Source organism: Triturus cristatus, chromosome 9, assembly GCF_964204655.1.
Source record: "Triturus cristatus chromosome 9, aTriCri1.1, whole genome shotgun sequence".
NCBI classification, from domain to species: Eukaryota; Metazoa; Chordata; class Amphibia; order Caudata; family Salamandridae; genus Triturus; species Triturus cristatus.
The window spans coordinates 367,064,597-367,081,067 of NC_140592.1; the positions used below are offsets into that span (position 1 = coordinate 367,064,597).

General features: G+C 42.9%; 1 protein-coding gene across 4 annotated transcripts in view; it reads left to right on the forward strand.

Moving 5' to 3' along the window:
* LOC146797955 (uncharacterized) overlaps window positions 1–14,943 on the forward strand; it is a 68,054-nt gene extending 53,111 nt beyond the window's left edge. For all 4 annotated transcript variants that reach the window (XR_014969083.1, XR_014969082.1, XM_085627812.1 and 1 more), the window contains one exon: window positions 14,748–14,943. The gene's annotated coding sequence lies outside the window, so the exon portion shown is untranslated. The remainder of the gene's footprint in view (window positions 1–14,747) is intronic.
* Window positions 14,944–16,471: the final 1,528 nt, after the last annotated feature.

A 16,471-nucleotide genomic window follows, 5' to 3' on the forward strand; every position in this document is an offset into this window, starting at 1 on the left:
GCTATTTTCTGGTCTTAAATTCCTGCAGCTAACGGGCCTTAGCGTGACTTTTTTTTACGCTTCGCGGATCCGGGCCATCCTTGCTAATAGGGCGAAGTGCGGTTAGCAGGAGTTTTTGGGATATTTAGAGATGGAACGCCTACCTTGCATGTCATTAGCGAAAATTATCGCTGACATGCAAGGCGATAGAAAAACTAGTATATCACCACTAGCGGCAAAAAAGTGCAGCTAAAGTGGCGATAAGCCCTTCCTAATATGCCCCTCTGTGTGAAGTTTCGCAGGCAACACCAGATCAGCCTCAGGTCTTGAGTAGGGCAAACTAGCATCTGGATGGTACCAGGAGTGTGCAAAGCTGCACTGCCCTACCAGGTAATATATGTGAAAGTTCGGAACCCCGAAACCTCCCCTGGCATAAGGCAATGGCATAGCGTCCCAGCTGACCCTGGGATTCCTGTCACCCCAGTTAAGCTAATCAAATGGGACTGAAGTTTAAGGAAAAAGCTGTTAGGAAGCGGAATCAGAATATTATTGAACAAGTATAAAAACCGAGGGAGGACGATGATTTTGATCAAGGCGACTCGCCCTGCCAGTGAGAGAGGGAGGCAAAGCCATCTTTCGGCTTGCTCTTCCAGAGTATGCTTCACGGGACCATAGTTCAGTCTAATTATCTGGTCTGTATCTGTATGGATATGTATCCCTAGATACTGTGTCGAGTCGCAGCACCAGTCAAGGGGGAACCCACAGTCGCATCTCTTGGTGACGGAAGTGATTGGAAAAATCAAAGATTTCTCCCGAATGATCCCCAAGCCAGAATGCAAACCAAAAAGAATGATCTCCCTGATGAGTGGTTCAAGGTTCTCCTCTGGGGTGCGTACATAAAGTATAATATCATCCGCGTAGAGAGACACAAGCAAAGGGCTGGTCTTGAACTGTAGTCCTCTATGAAGATGACGTTCTTGAAAGTGCCGAACCAGATGGTCCATTGCGATAATAAAAAGTAACGGGGAAAGCGGGCACCCCTGTCGGGTGCCCCAAGAGAGCCGGAAAGACCGTGACAATGTACCGTTCAAGCTGAGCCTAGCAGTGGGGTTCTGGTATAGGAGCGCAGTGAGAGATATAAAACCCTTTGGCATGCCCATTTTGCCCATCAGTGCCAGGAAAAAAGCCATTCCAGAGAATCAAAGGCTTTTTTTTTGGAGTCAAGTAATATCACGCCAGCAGACAAGGGCAAAAAAAAAACTTGAGTAAATTATAACAAAAATTGACAGGAATGTTGCCTTGCTGTGTCCAAAATCACATTGACAGACCGCTCACTGGCTGCGAGGGTGGTGTTGCAGTCAAGGCAATTAGTTCCAATGTGCCTTAAATCAGGAGATATTTCTGGGTGCCTCCTCTCCACTTCTGCTGGAACTCTCTCTGCAGGAGCAGATGGTGCAGCCCTGGAGATTGATAGCCCCTCTCTTGCTCCCTCCTTCGGTTCACTTTTAAGTTAGTTTTTATAGTATGTTTTCATGTGATACAACATACTTGTTGTACCACATGAATATTTTTTTGCTGTGACCCTTGATAGAGTGTTATTACATAAGGTGCTCTTGACAAACTTTGCCACCATGTTTGATTCACCAGTTGGAATGGTGAAAAAAATCCTGAACAATCATCTGCTTCTTAGCTGGTGGCCCCTCATCAGAAGAGTCTTCTGGTGCTGCCAGTACCTCCTGCTCCTCAGCATCTTGATGGGCTTCCTCCTCACCTATTGCTGATGTGATTTTATTTTAGAAAAAATGCCCCAAAAACACAGACACCACAGTTCTCCACTCAAAGTACAACACAACTCCAAGAATGAACCAAATAGCAACTGGAAATTTCAAGAAAACAGAAATGTGTGAGTACTTCCTTTGAAGATTAATGAAAACTGTCTTCCTCAATGAAATCTCTTTCTTACATAGTCACATGATCTTTGCAAATACCGAACTCATAGTGATGACTGGTGTCGTTGCAAAGACGGGAAATACAATTAAGAAGTGCTTTACATTAAAATTATTACAAAAATAGAAGTTTAAATACTATATTAGTAAACTGCTATTGTCAAACATTAAGTACAATATGTGTATGTATGTTTTACAATATTTTTTTTAAATACACCGTTTTCGCTACTTTTTAGCGAAACCAGAAAACTCTTAGCAGCCAAATTCATGATGAATTTGTGGCGATTAAAAATTTAGAAAAAAAACCCAGTTTTTAATCCACTGAAACAAATGACAAGGAGTGACACAGGGAAATACATAAATGGGTGGTCCATTATGCAGGTGTAGTGTATAATATACAGTGAAAATTTGTATGATGACCACATAGAAAGTAATTTCCCAGTACAAAATAACGCAGATGAGTACACATTTTACAGAAAACTTTGGATTTTTCTTAGGAAAATGTGATTCTATTCAGATCTTCATGATCATTTTAGATGCATTAAATCTCTACATCAAACATTTACAAAAATAAACATAGCACATGCCCCAGGTAAAGCTCCACTTGAGAAAAATGGAAACAAATCTATCTTCTTAGGCTGGGCGAGTAGAAACCAAAAACGTTCCCTCTAAAAATTCATATTGAAAAAGATCTGAAATCCTTGACAAGTGCATGCATCATAAATACATTGGAGTAAAATCAGAACTTTAGTGAGTGTGATGAAGGAATTCTTTAAAGACATCTCCTTGTAGGAGCAGAAAACATGGTTCTACCCTTTATATATACTAAGTATGGAAATCCACAAAAACAATAACACCACTGACACTCAGCCATAAACACACTAACATACCCACCCAAAGATCCAAAGCAGCACTTGCACTGCCACTCACAAACACATGCTTGCTCTGACTCAACCAATGACAAACTCACAGAGGTATTCACACAGCCACTCACAAACCCACTAACACATTCTTAGACAGCCTCAGATACCCTCTGAAACATTCAAACTCCTACTCACAGATCCACCCGAACAGTGGTACACCCAATAACAGACCCAAACAGGTACTCACACATCCACTGTGAAACATTACAGGTTTCAGTTTTGGAATTCTTTTTAGAAAAACCCTAGAAATTCACTGAAAAAAACAAAGGTATAGGGACGTTATTGTTAAGAAACAGAATTTAAAAAACCTCAGAAATTCAATGACAAAAACAAAGGTTACAGGGACATTATAGTTAGAAATTGGAATTTAAAAAAACCTTAGAAATTCACTTGGAAAAACAAAGGTTACAGGGACGTTATAGTTAGCCTCACATTTCACTCACATAAAAACCAGTGACATGTAGCAGTTATAGTTACCTTTGCTAACTATAACTTACACCCATGCAATGCAATGCTTATGACCTCACATATTACATCACTCATGACATGGTGAGTGACATCACTGATGACATCTCAAATGACATCACTGGTGGCATCATCCACAGAACTTCTCACACACCCACGCATACCCCCATAGAACCCCTCATACATCCATTCCCACATAACTACTCACATACCCATTCACTGAACCATACAAGTACTCACACACCCGCTCACTCATGCATATAACTTCTCATATACCCACTCACTCACTCTTACAGGCACTCACACAACCTGTCACTCACCCATACATATACTCATATATCCACTCACTTACTCATACAGATACTCACACATATACTCAGTCATCTAAACAGTCACTTAGATAACCACATACGCTCCATAGACCCTCTTTAACGCTCCCTTACTCATCCATATAGTCAGTCACACATCTACTCATTCACCCATACAGCCACTCAAACAGCAACTTAGTAACCCATACACCCATTCACACACCCATACAACTATTCATGCACTCTCACACTCATCCATACAGATACTCATGCACCTGCTTACTAATTCACACAACTGCTTACATATCCATTCACACAATCATTTAACCAATCAGTACCCACTCACTCACTAATACACCTACTCAAATAGACATTCACTCTCCAATACAGGCACTCACACCCACTCACCTATACACATATTCAAACAACTATTCAGTAAACTAAACAGCCACTCACGCATCTAGTGCTGTACCCATACAGCCACACACATAGCCACTGTCATCCATACAGCTACTCACACACCTATGCAGCCACTCAATCAGCCACTGACTCACCTAACAGCCACTCACACACCTGCCCACCCTCTAATACAATTGAATGAAATGGGAAACCCAAATATAATGAATGGTAGAACCAGATCAAACTATCCCTATATTCAACCTGTCCTCTCATATGCTTTCTGAACACGAAGTTTATACCCACCTACAAGAACGATTTGTTTCAGACCAAATTAGAAATGTACAGGTTTTTTAGAACGGTTAGACTAATACATTACTTTGCTAACAACACCACACCAGCAATAAGTGGGTGTACAGGCTTGAAAAACCCGTCCACTTTCTATCCTATGAACACCATGATAAGAAAGGAAATAATAACATTTGAAAATGCGATATTGACAGAAATTGAGAATCTTTTTAAGGAGAAAATACATTTTAAAAGTAATTTCTCGAAAGACCATCAAGCTCCCTTGCAGAATTTACAATCCCTCCCCAATGCGCTTATAAAACCAGCTGATAAGGGTGGGGGGATTGTTCTCTGAGAAAAGGAAAAATATAATCAGGAAATGTTGAAACAACTATCAGTGACTGCTCACTATAAAAGATTGACAACTAACCCTACAGCCAGGCTCACCAAGGAAATCACTGCTTTGAGCAAACTAGGTTTTGAAGGAGGCTGGCTTGATGAGAAAGAGGCAGCATTCCTTATTAACAAGGCACCAACAGTACTGGTGATCTATATGTTACCAAAGGTACATAAACACCACATTCAACCACAAAGGCGACCTATTGTGTCAGGGTGTAATTCCATACTCAAACCCTTGGCACAATATGCAGATTACTTTATAGACCATTCAAGATCAACCAACCTGCATACATCAGAGACACTATGGCGGTTATTAATCGGATAGAAGGTCTGGACTTTGATCCCACCATTGAATTTCTTGTCTCTATGGACATAGAAAGTTTGTACACTAATTTTCCCCAACAAGAGGTTCTCTCTATCCTTAACACTCTGTTAGAATCAAGACCTAGACCACACAGGGTACCAAGTGATTTTATTGTGGAATGTGTGTGAATCTCTCTATGTGAGATCTTCTTTTTATTTGAAAGCGACTTTTACCAGCAACAGAAGGGAGTCGCTATGGGGGCATTTTATGCTCCGGACATTGATAACAATTATGTTTCAGCTTTTGAAAATGAATATATTCTCCAAGTGTCTAATCCCTTCTCAGCCAATATCACCCAATGGGTGAGATATATAGACGATGTTTATCTTAGATGGCGAGGCTCTAAAGAACAACTATAGGCTTTCCATGTGTGGCTAAATGCAATAAGTCCACATCTGCAGTTCACGTTGGAGTTTGACACTGATAAAATGAACTTTCTAGATATTACAATCAAGAATGATACGACCAATCATCTATATACCACGCTATACACAAAACCGACATCCAGAAATACGTTGTTAAACTACAAAAGTCACCATCCACAGGCACTAAAAGACGGATTGCCATTTGGACAGTTCTTACGTTTGCACAGGAATTGTACCTTCAAAGATGACTATTTCTTTGAGGCTAAGAAATTAAAAGATAAACTCAAAGCACGGGGCTCGTGGTATAACAATCGAGAATCCCTGCTAACTGTTAAAGATCGTCTAAAGGACCCCCAATTGGTGTGTGTATCAACATTTGGCACCCATACCAATTCCATTAAAAAGATTGTCACTAAACATTGGAGTCTACTTAAGGGTGTCTCGGGACTTGAGCAAAAACCCATGTTCTCCTTTAAAAGAGGTACAAATTTACAAGACCGCCTAGTTCATACATACAGTGAGAATAAGGAGAACACAGTAGACAACATGAGACTACTGACACCTTTAATAGGCCATCACAGATGCAACATGTGCTTTGCGTGCAATACCACCCAAACTGTTAAAACATTTGTGATCAATGATATCTCGATCACATTAAAGATGTTTTCTAACTGTAACACATCGAATGTTATTTACTGTATCCAATGTCCATGTGGGTTACATTATATTGGCAAAACAATACAGGCTGTGAAAAAGTGCATCCTGCAACATCAGTCACGTATCAGGTGTAGTGTAGACAATGCCCCACTGATAGACCACTGCCGAAGAACCGGACATTCAGAAAAAGATATGTGCTGGTGGGTAATTGAAGTAGTGAAACCCACAAGGAGACAAAATAATGTTGAACAAACATTGTCAATGAAAGAAGGCAGATGGATCTGTCGCACTGATCTTGTTTTATTTTTATTTTTTTTAACACTTTATTTTTCTCAAATAAAGAAGCAATTCACATTGCATTACATATAGTTATCGCACACTCAAAAAAGGAACACATCGTACCTGACAGTGCATACTACAAAAATGGAAAGAAAATATTGATTCACACAGTGGCAACGCCCAATAGGCACCAAATTCCAACCCCCCTCCCTCGCTCCCACCCACCCTCCCTACACCATCTTACAAAGTTTAAACAGACTCTTTCCTGTGGATATACTGGGTCGTAACCTCACCACAAACTTACGCCATGTCGTGTTGTGTGGCAGTGTGTGGCACCTGTCTCAGCCAACTCCCTCCGGCACTTTGCCATCGTTAATTTGTCAGGCAGAGGCTAGCCTGGCCGTGTCCAAGTATGCTCGCAGAGGTCCCCATATGTCTTTGGGACGGGATGTTGGCGGTATCAAGCTGGCGTATAACTCTGCATTAGTGTTGCAATACACCAGGCTACACAACCAGTCTTGTAACTTGTGCACTGTTTTCCTACCCCAGTGGATGGCTACCTCCCTCTTCACCAGTAGCAGCCCCAGGGATGCCAATCTCCTAGTCTTCTTGGGAATCTGAACTGTGTAGCCCAGGAGGGCGATTTCTGGAAGGGGGACTAGAGGGATCTCAATGATTTTCCCCAATGCTTCGTCTATCTCCACCCAATAGGTCTGTAAGCGAGGGCAGGTCCAGGCCAGATTAAGGAAACCAGCATGCGGGGCGTTACATTTCAAGCAGTTGTGAGGTTTGGAAGCATCGATTTTGTGGGCCATGGCAGGTGTGTAATAAGTGTGGCGGAGAAATTTAAAATATAGTAACTTATGACGACTGTTAAGTGAGATGTCCCCGGTGACCCCACAGCACTTCTTCCATTGGTCATCCGTGATCGCCCCGCCCACATCCGCCTCCCACTCCCTCCTGACCCTGGAGTCGTCCACAAGAAGAATCTGAGCGCAAGTCCTGTACATTTTAGCAACAAGGCAAGATCCACCCGTATCCTCCAGGACCAGGCCGAGCGGGGGGAACACCTCCGGCTCTACCGGGAACGAGGGAAACTCCGCACGTAAGGCAGCCCTCAGTCTGCACTTGAGGAAGCGGGTCATAAAATTGCAATCTAGGAATCTGTCGTCTTCGTCTATTGAGAAGACATGCCACCCTGGAAATAGGTCACCTATCTTAGCTATGTCCGCTGTTGCTAATGTGCGCTGTATTATCTGCTCTCCAGTAAGTGGGAACCATCTGGTGTTGGGCAAGGGAAGGGCAGAGGAATATAAAGATGTGGCCCCCATACGCCTGCGCAGTCTGTCCCAGCCCCAGGCAGTTGTAGACACTGTCTGAATATCCTGCTTGTCTCGAGGGAAACCACCTGGTAGGATCTCGCTCAATTTGTCTGGAAGAACCAAGTCTGCCTCCGGTCTTAGATACGGGATGCGGGCATTGGGGTGAAACCAGGCATGCGCATATCGGCACTGCGCCACCAAATAGTACAATTGAAAGTCTGGGACACTGAAACCTCCTCTGTCATAAGGCAGGGTCAATATGGACCAGCGAACTCGGGGGCACCTACCACCCCACACCAGCCGGATCATAAGTGACCTTAAAGTGCGAAAGAAACCGTCCGACAGGGGCACAGGGATATTATTGAACAAATATAGCAATTTGGGGAGAACCACCATTTTCATGATGGCCACTCTGCCAGCTAGAGACAAGGGTAGTCTTAGCCATCTGTCCACCTGCTCCTCTAGTTTCTGAAAGGTTTGCCCATAATTCAAGCGTATGATTTGGGTGGTGTCCAAGTGTATGTGGATGCTGAGATATTTCACCGAGTCTTGGCACCATTCCAGATGGAATTCACAGTCCCATCGGACCGTGGACTCTGTTAGTGGGAATATAATAGACTTGTGCCAATTGATGCCCAGCCCCGAAAAACTGCCAAAGCGGATAATTTCCCGAATTAAAGGAGCCAGATTTAGCTGAGGCTCCCGGACATACAGGATTGTGTCATCTGCGTAGAGGGAGGCCAAGAGCGGGCCAATTCTGAATTGTAAACCTCTATGCAGATAACGCTCTTGGAAGTGCCGGACTAGTGGGTCCATCGCTAAAATGAATAATAGCGGGGAAAGAGGACAACCCTGTCTAGTCCCACGGTGCAAATGAAACGGCTTGGACAAAGTACCGTTTAGGCGTAGTCGGGCCGAAGGGCCTATGTATCGCAAGGAGACAATCGCGATAAAACTATAAGGTAGGCCCATGCGCTGCATTACTTTCACTGGGAACGGCCACTCTAAAGAATCAAATGCTTTCTCAGCGTCTAGTAATACCGCTGCTGCAGGAACTTCCAGTTGGATTCTGTGCAATACAGAGAACAGTGTTCGGAGGTTCAAGGAAGTGGCGCGTGTGGGTACGAAGCCCGACTGCATTGGGGAAATGATAAACTCCATCAGCTGCGAAAGTTTGTTAGCGAGCACTTTCGCCAGGATTTTGTAGTCCCAATTCGGCAGGGATTGTGGTCGGTAGGAGCCGCACTGTGTAGGGTCTTTCCCCGGCTTTGGAAGCAGAATAATCACCGCTTAGTGCATTGTGGGAGGAAGGCTTTGATTTTCCAAGGCCTCAGCGTACACCTCGATCAACTGGGGGGCCAAGATATCCCTAAATTCCTCATAGAAGTCCCCCGTGTAACCATCCAATCCCGGGGCAGTCTCTAGATGGCAAGGAGAACATCTGCCACGGAGATTGGCACTGCCATGAAATCAAGCATATGCTTCTCAAGAAAAAACCGTGCAATTTCGTCTAAATATGCAGTCAGTGCCGTGCCATCAGGGTTTGCCCTGGACGTGTATAGAGTGGTGTAGTAATTTAGGAATTCATCTTGGATAGACTCCGTGGAAGTAAGGGTAGTGCCGTTAGCGGAGTGTAGTTCTGTGATATAGTTCTTGCTGTAAGGACTCTGCCAGGCCGCTCCCCCTCCCCGTACCGTCTAGCCGTGTGGTATTTCCCCATGTACAGAATCTTGCGCTCCGCTGTGTCCCTATACTCCAACAACACGGTCCGTCTCGTGGCCCGAGCCGCTGTGTCTGGGAGCATTGCAAGTTGGGAGTCTATCCCCGCTATTTCCTTCTCAATGCGAGACATCGCACGTCTGAGATCTCGAAGCACCCCCGCCTGCTTGGAAATGCATACCCCCTTATCACGGCCTTGAAACCTTCCCACAAAACTGCTGCGGTGTCCACTGAACCGGTATTAAGTTCGAAATAGTCCTCTATCGCTTCCCTGACCTCAGCCTTGAACAGGTCGTCTTGAAGGGCCCTACCAGGGAAGCGCCATTGCCTCTCATATCCCTCTGGGCGTGGGAGGTTTAAGTGTAACACTATTGGAGAGTGATCGGAGTACGTGCAGGGAAGCATGGTGTGGGATACAAACCAGTCCACGGCTGCAGTAGAGATCAGCCAGTAGTCAATAATTGACCAGGTGTTGTGTGGGCTAGAGCAATGGGTATAGGCAGTAAGGGCAGGGTTGCGCCGCCGCCAAATGTCAATTAAAGTGTGTTGTTTACAGAGGTCTCTCAAGGCACGCCGCGCACGTGGCTTGGCGTCCAACGCCCTGGAGGTGCTGTCCAGGGCGGGGTGAATCATTAAGTTGAGGTCACCACCCAGGAGTAATGCATGGGGACTTAGTTTTGTAATCCGTGCGTTCAGGTCATAGAAAAAATCCGGGGCATCTACATTTGGTGCATACACATTTACCAAGGTGACCGTGTGACCATGCAGGGTGCCAGTGACCATCATGTACCTGCCCTCAGGGTCACAGATCACGTCTGTGAGTGTGAAAGGAACCCTCCTATGGATCAATATGGCTGTGCCCCTGGCGTAGTTACTGTAATTGGTGAAAAATCTATGCGGGCCCCAGCTAGTGCCAAAATTTGCAGAATCAGTATCGGGGAGGTGTGTCTCCTGCAGGTATGCAATGTCAACCTTATGCCGCATGAGATAGTGGATCACCTGCCGCTGTTTGCGAGTGTTATTAAGCCCCCTGATATTTCAGGACATAAAAGTGACGGCCGAGGGCCCCTGAATGTTACCTAACCGTGATATTTGGCCAGTGTTTGAGCTCTAATCTGTCAGGACGTGTTCGCAGCATCAACATGGCAAGCGTTGTTCCAATAAAGTGTGCAATATAACCACAACAATGTGTACTTGTACCCACTTCCACACCCACCCAGCCACCCTCCATCCCGAAGGTGGCCTACCCTTTCAACATTCGCCTGCCCGTTGGTCATAGGGACCGTAAGGCTAACGACCAAGGAACAGAAGGTGGACCCCTTGTATGTACTGAGTTAAACACAAAGGATACACCCAGAGGGGGTAGCAGCTCTCGCGCTAAACCAACCAAGTGAAATAACAGCATGTAACGTTAAACCGTGCGAAATCCCCATCGCAAATAAGAAAGGCAGTAAATGCAATACGAAAGTCAGTAAATGCAATCAAACCCTAAACCAGTTCCAGAGTTTGAAAAAAGATCAGCGCTAGCATCTGATCCGCTGTGTGGAGGTGAGGCCTGTACGCCTTCTGTCGAGGTCTGTGTGTTCCGCGCCCTGTATGTGCGACAAAATTCCTGAGCTTCTGTGGAGGTATCGAATATTTTGGACCTGCCATCAAAGTCTATCTTCAGCCTCGCCGGATATATAATTCCATATTTCAGCCCAAGGTTGCGAAGCGTGGCCTTCACTCCCTGGAATTTCCATCTCGCCTGCTGAACCATCCGGGTAAAGTCCGGGTAGAAGGACAGCTTTGATCCCTGCCATTCAATTACTCCGCGCTCCCTTGCCATTCTTAATGCTGCATTGCGGTCACGGAAATTCAGGAGCCGTGCAATGATAAGCCGCGGGGGGTAGGCCTGGATTTGGTCTTGGGCCAAGTGATCTGTGCGCGTGTTCTACGACAAATCCGGGAGTGAACGCCTCGCTGCCAAACAGGTCTGTAAGGAGCTTCACCACAAAAAGGTCCATCCGGCCTGTAGGTGTCGTCTCAGGAACTCCCATGATGCAAGTCGCTCTGGCCACGTACTCCGTGGGCTCCAGGGGGAATCTGGGCTGCGTAGCAGCTGTTGTGCACAGTCTATAAAGGCCTAGGCTGCGGAAGAGCGCAGGAGCCCAGCAGGAAGGGTTTCCGCAAGCAAAAGGCGGGTAAGCCACATGTAAAGTTCCCCTGTGAATTTTGGGCAGAGCTGCGCTGTTCACTGTGGTGATGTGGCACTGTCAGCTGAAGGGTCCGATCCTAAAGGTGGTGCGCCGCAAGTCTAGCATTCCACAGTCCACGGCACAGCCGCCGCACGTGTGTGCCCCAGTTCATCCACTCCAGCGAGGCATCTAGGGGCATAACGTAGTCTCTCTCCTCAGCCCAACCCATCAGCCCGCCCGCCACCTCAGGCCGGCACTCCAACCCTGATGGGTCAGGCGCGGGGGCCCTGTCCCCCGCCGTGCCCGATTTACCCTCCGTGGATCAAGGGGAGGGAGGTGCCACCAAGCCGAGAGAGGGACGCTGGAGTCAGCCACCGGCCGGCAGGGGGGGAACCGATGTAAGCCGCCTACCTCCTTGCAGAGTCCAGCGACGCTGAGCCCGGCAGCCGGCAGCGGGGTGAACACGCAATGCGGGCCCGTCCAGGCACTCGAGGCGGTTGCGCCGGCAGGCCCGGTCCCCGCAGCCGTCAGTGTTTGCAATCTGTCCCGCTGGAGCTGGAGCGCTGATTTTAACTCCGCCGACGCAGCGCTGCCTCTGCCATCAGTACCGCTCGGAATGGGGCGGAATGCTTCGCCTGGTTCGGGGGAATTTTGCCACTGGGTCGGTCCAGCATGGAGAGCTTCTCTAGAAGGCAGCCATCTTCGCCGCCGGCTTGGCCACGCCCCCCTGATCTTGTTAACAGTGGCCTTAACTCTGCTTCGGAATGGCATGCCGTAGCATGTCTTAAGTGAAAGATATTTCAGAAACTTTTTATGCTATAAATTGTGTGGGCTCACACAGGTGCCATTAGATAAAAAGAATTGAGGTCCATACGCGAATTTAAGAGGGACAATATCAGTCTAAAATAAATAAAAAACATCTTTGGTACAATTGGTACTATATTTCCTTTCAGGGATAAATAATAGATTGAAAATTCATCATGCACTGTAAATCAGTTTAGACAATAGTTATTCCTACAAGGATTTTATGGTCATAGATGTTGTTGTGAGCAAATTTGATGAAAAGGCATCAGACTGCTAAGAGAAGCTATGAAAATGTAGTGATTCACAGACCGTTATATGTTTCATGATATTTATCTGAATGTATAACATTGAGAACTGATGATTGAAAAGTTAGACATTTTTATAATCAATAGCTTAGCTTTGTATAGAATAAAACTCATAATTATAGATGTAATTTGTTTGAAACAATTCAGTAATTTTTAAATTGATGGATCGTGTATATATAAAAAAGTGGTTGTACACATGATCTAATCTATGTAAATATATGAAAATATATGTGTTATTTGTAAGATTATTCTTTTTCAAAACTATGTATTTTATTAAAAATGTTGGGTATCCACAGTAATACAAATGATGTATATTGCATTCGGTAACAGGAACCATTATGAAACGATCACATGGATCAATTTAAATCTATTATTTACTTACGGTTAATTTTTAAATCTATGTTTCACCTTGAATTGTAAATGTCAACAATGCATGATTATTTTGAATGAATACAATACGTCTATATTTAATATGTTTCTCAAGTGATTTTCACCATTGTATAATTCACGTTTAAATACCATTACAAGAGTAAAAACATGACATTTGTGGACTATACACAAGTAACATATACTAATAGTAGCTTAAAATTATCTCTTTCGTCAAATATAAAAGTTGAGACCATAATTTACGCGAAATTGCCCCATAGTTTAACAATAATAGATATTCTGTATATAAACAGCAGTATACGACTAGTAAAGAGGTTGTTTAAGATGGCCACCACAGTTAGATTCATGTCTAAGGAGACGCATGAGGCTAGTCCTCTTTCGCGCTCCAAACAAAGTATAAATGCGAGCTTAACCGGCAGTCGGGTTGATACCAATCCGACGGAAGACTGCCGTATTTTCGCTGTGTTACAAAAACCTAACAGGTATGACTTAGAAAAGATAGGGCCATTTACACTTTACTCCCGACTCCATATCAACTCAATATTGATTCAAATCACATGTAAATTGTTTTTTAGATTAAATTCCTTGAATTGAGAAGTCGCTGAGGACTGGAAATTCAATTATACCGTCCAACAAGTGCCAGAGTTCATCTACCTGTATTTTTTTATGTTTATTTGTACTAAATAAAGTAGGTAAGAAGATTAAATATATGACTAAAATATATATATGGATAAAGATTAATGAACTCAAATTGATGTATTGTTTTTGATTAATAGAGCTACAGAACGACGATCAATTTGACATATGCATATCAACTCCATTCTATAATTCTTGAATTTTTGGAAACATCATTCAGGTATTTGTTTCCTCTCTAACTAAGTCACACTTGCTATAATAGAAAAGCTAGATCCATATTTTAATGAATAAAATGGACAATACAACCCGGGCCATGTGTAAAATAGGTTCTAATAAACTTCTAGCTAATAAGAGTGGTTTTTATGCAACAATCCAGGCAGTCTATAATCCTGTTTCAGTAATGATGGGTACAATATCACCCTCACAATTAAACTTCTTAAGGATTGCTATCTGCTTATTCATGGAGAATCAAGAAACAGGTTTTCCAACTAATCCCAAATAATGGCAGGGCATTTTAGGATGGGAGTGAGCTATGTGTATTCACCATTGCTCTGACTCCACAACATGACTCTTTTAAAATAACTCTAAAAATATATGCTGTGGTTGTTTGAATTTGTTGTTGATGGATTATAAGATAAGATGATTTCCAATAAATTGTTTTGCTACATTTTTCTGCTCCATGTACAAATTAATTTCAGAGTAATATGTATGCAATAACATGATGTTTGGCTTTAGATCAAATTATAGTGCTCACTTAAAATAGACCTATGAAAATCATGTTTTTGATAAAATTGGATATATATGAATCAATGTTTGTGTTGTTATGGTTAGAAATAATGTTTATGAGTTCTTAGGTTGTTACATAATATATACACCTTGAGATATTTTTAAACTTCATTGATGTGAAATTCTTTTACTTGAGAAATGAGAAGTTATTTACGCGGGTGTATTAATTAAGTTTTGTAAATAAAAGAATGTACAGTTTAAATTCATACATGGTAATTATTATTTATTTCATGTTTTACTAGGGGTCAACTTTTAAATTTATGATAGTCCTGAAGATGGTCTCATGGACAAATGCATAGAGACCGAAATGTCGACACTTACACTCACTTCTGGAAAATAACATATATCGAGAAGAAGTGTTGACAATAGTGACACTGAAGGATTATACGACTGTATTTATTTTCCTCTTGCTACATTGTTTGTATAAACTGTGTAGTACCCTTGATAAATTTCAAAAGATAAAACATTTTTCTATATATACCCGTGTTTTGAATATTTATTGTTTTGTGATTGGTTCCTTGGTTCTGATGTCTTCAGAAAGAACAAAAATATTTCTTGGATAAATAGTATCTGAATAATATCTCTCTAGCAAGTCTATTAATAACTCTTGCAGCTAACAAAATATATCAAAAGCAATATAACAAAGTTTCCTAAATAAATCCCTTGAAGACGATTTCTACCCGTTCATCTGATTTGCCCAGGCCCTCAAGGGTAGATTGGGTTTCCCATTTTATTCAATTGTTTATAGAGCAGACAGTTGTCTGTTGTGGGCTACTTTCTCAAGTGGTTGTGTGTTTTACAGATTTGTATAGCTTTACAGCTTCATTGATGTCTGAGGCGGAGACATTTTCCTATACGGATGAATATATTTTAAAAATAGCAGGTGGGCCCTCACTTCTTGGTAACAGGGGGCCTTCAACACAATTACCATATGAATCAGATCTGAACCAATTGGAACGACTCAAAAAGAAACTAGTGCATACGGAGCTTCACGCCAAGTTTCTAACAGATTGTTTGAATGCCAATATTATTCCTACAGGCCTTCAAATACAAAACATCCCGATAATCTTTATAGATGACGAAGAGTTTAAAATTTGTTTCAGTTTCTCAGCTAACAAATGCTTGCGCACTTGGATGGTGCTGAGCATTGAAACAGCCCTAAGACAAATAAAATCATTGACTAAAGAGATTGAAAACTTAGAGAAAAAGATCTTGGGAGATAACACCATTACTAACAGTAAATTTCTCCTTGATAAAGTCTAACAAACCATCAAAAAATTTGACGAGTTTAACACTCATAAAAAGACCGAAAAACTCCAAAGTGACATCAGAAGATATAAAAAAGAAAAAACTTATTTCTGAATAAAGATTTCTATGAGTATCAAGGTTCCAACCAACCAATGAGAAAGAGGACCACTTTTTCTGATACCAATTCAGACACTGCAAGTGATCATTCAGCTGACACTTCATATAGACAATATGATCAGCAGCCCTCAACATCCCATCAAGTTTTTTTAGGCAAGGAACGAAGAGGAGCGGGTCCTCCGTGGAGACAGCGGGGAGGCAAGAGGGGATGGTATCCAATCAATACACCCGTAGATTTCGACAAACTCGCAATCAGTATTACGAATGGTAGAACCAGATCAAACTATCCCTATATTCAACCTGTCCTCTCATATTCTTTCTGAACACGAAGTGGCAATCCTCTCAGAAGGATTAACGTTTGTACCCACCTACAAGAACGTTTTGTTTCAGACCAAATTAGAAATGTACAGGTTTTTTAGAACGGTTAGACTAAGAAATGAATTTGCTAACAACACCCCACCAGCAATAAGTGGGGGTACAGGCTTGAAAAACCCGTCCACTTTCTATCCTATGAACACTATGATAAGAACATTTGAAAATGCGATATTGACAGAAATTGAGAATCTTTTTGAGGAGAAAATACATTTTAAATCTAATTTCT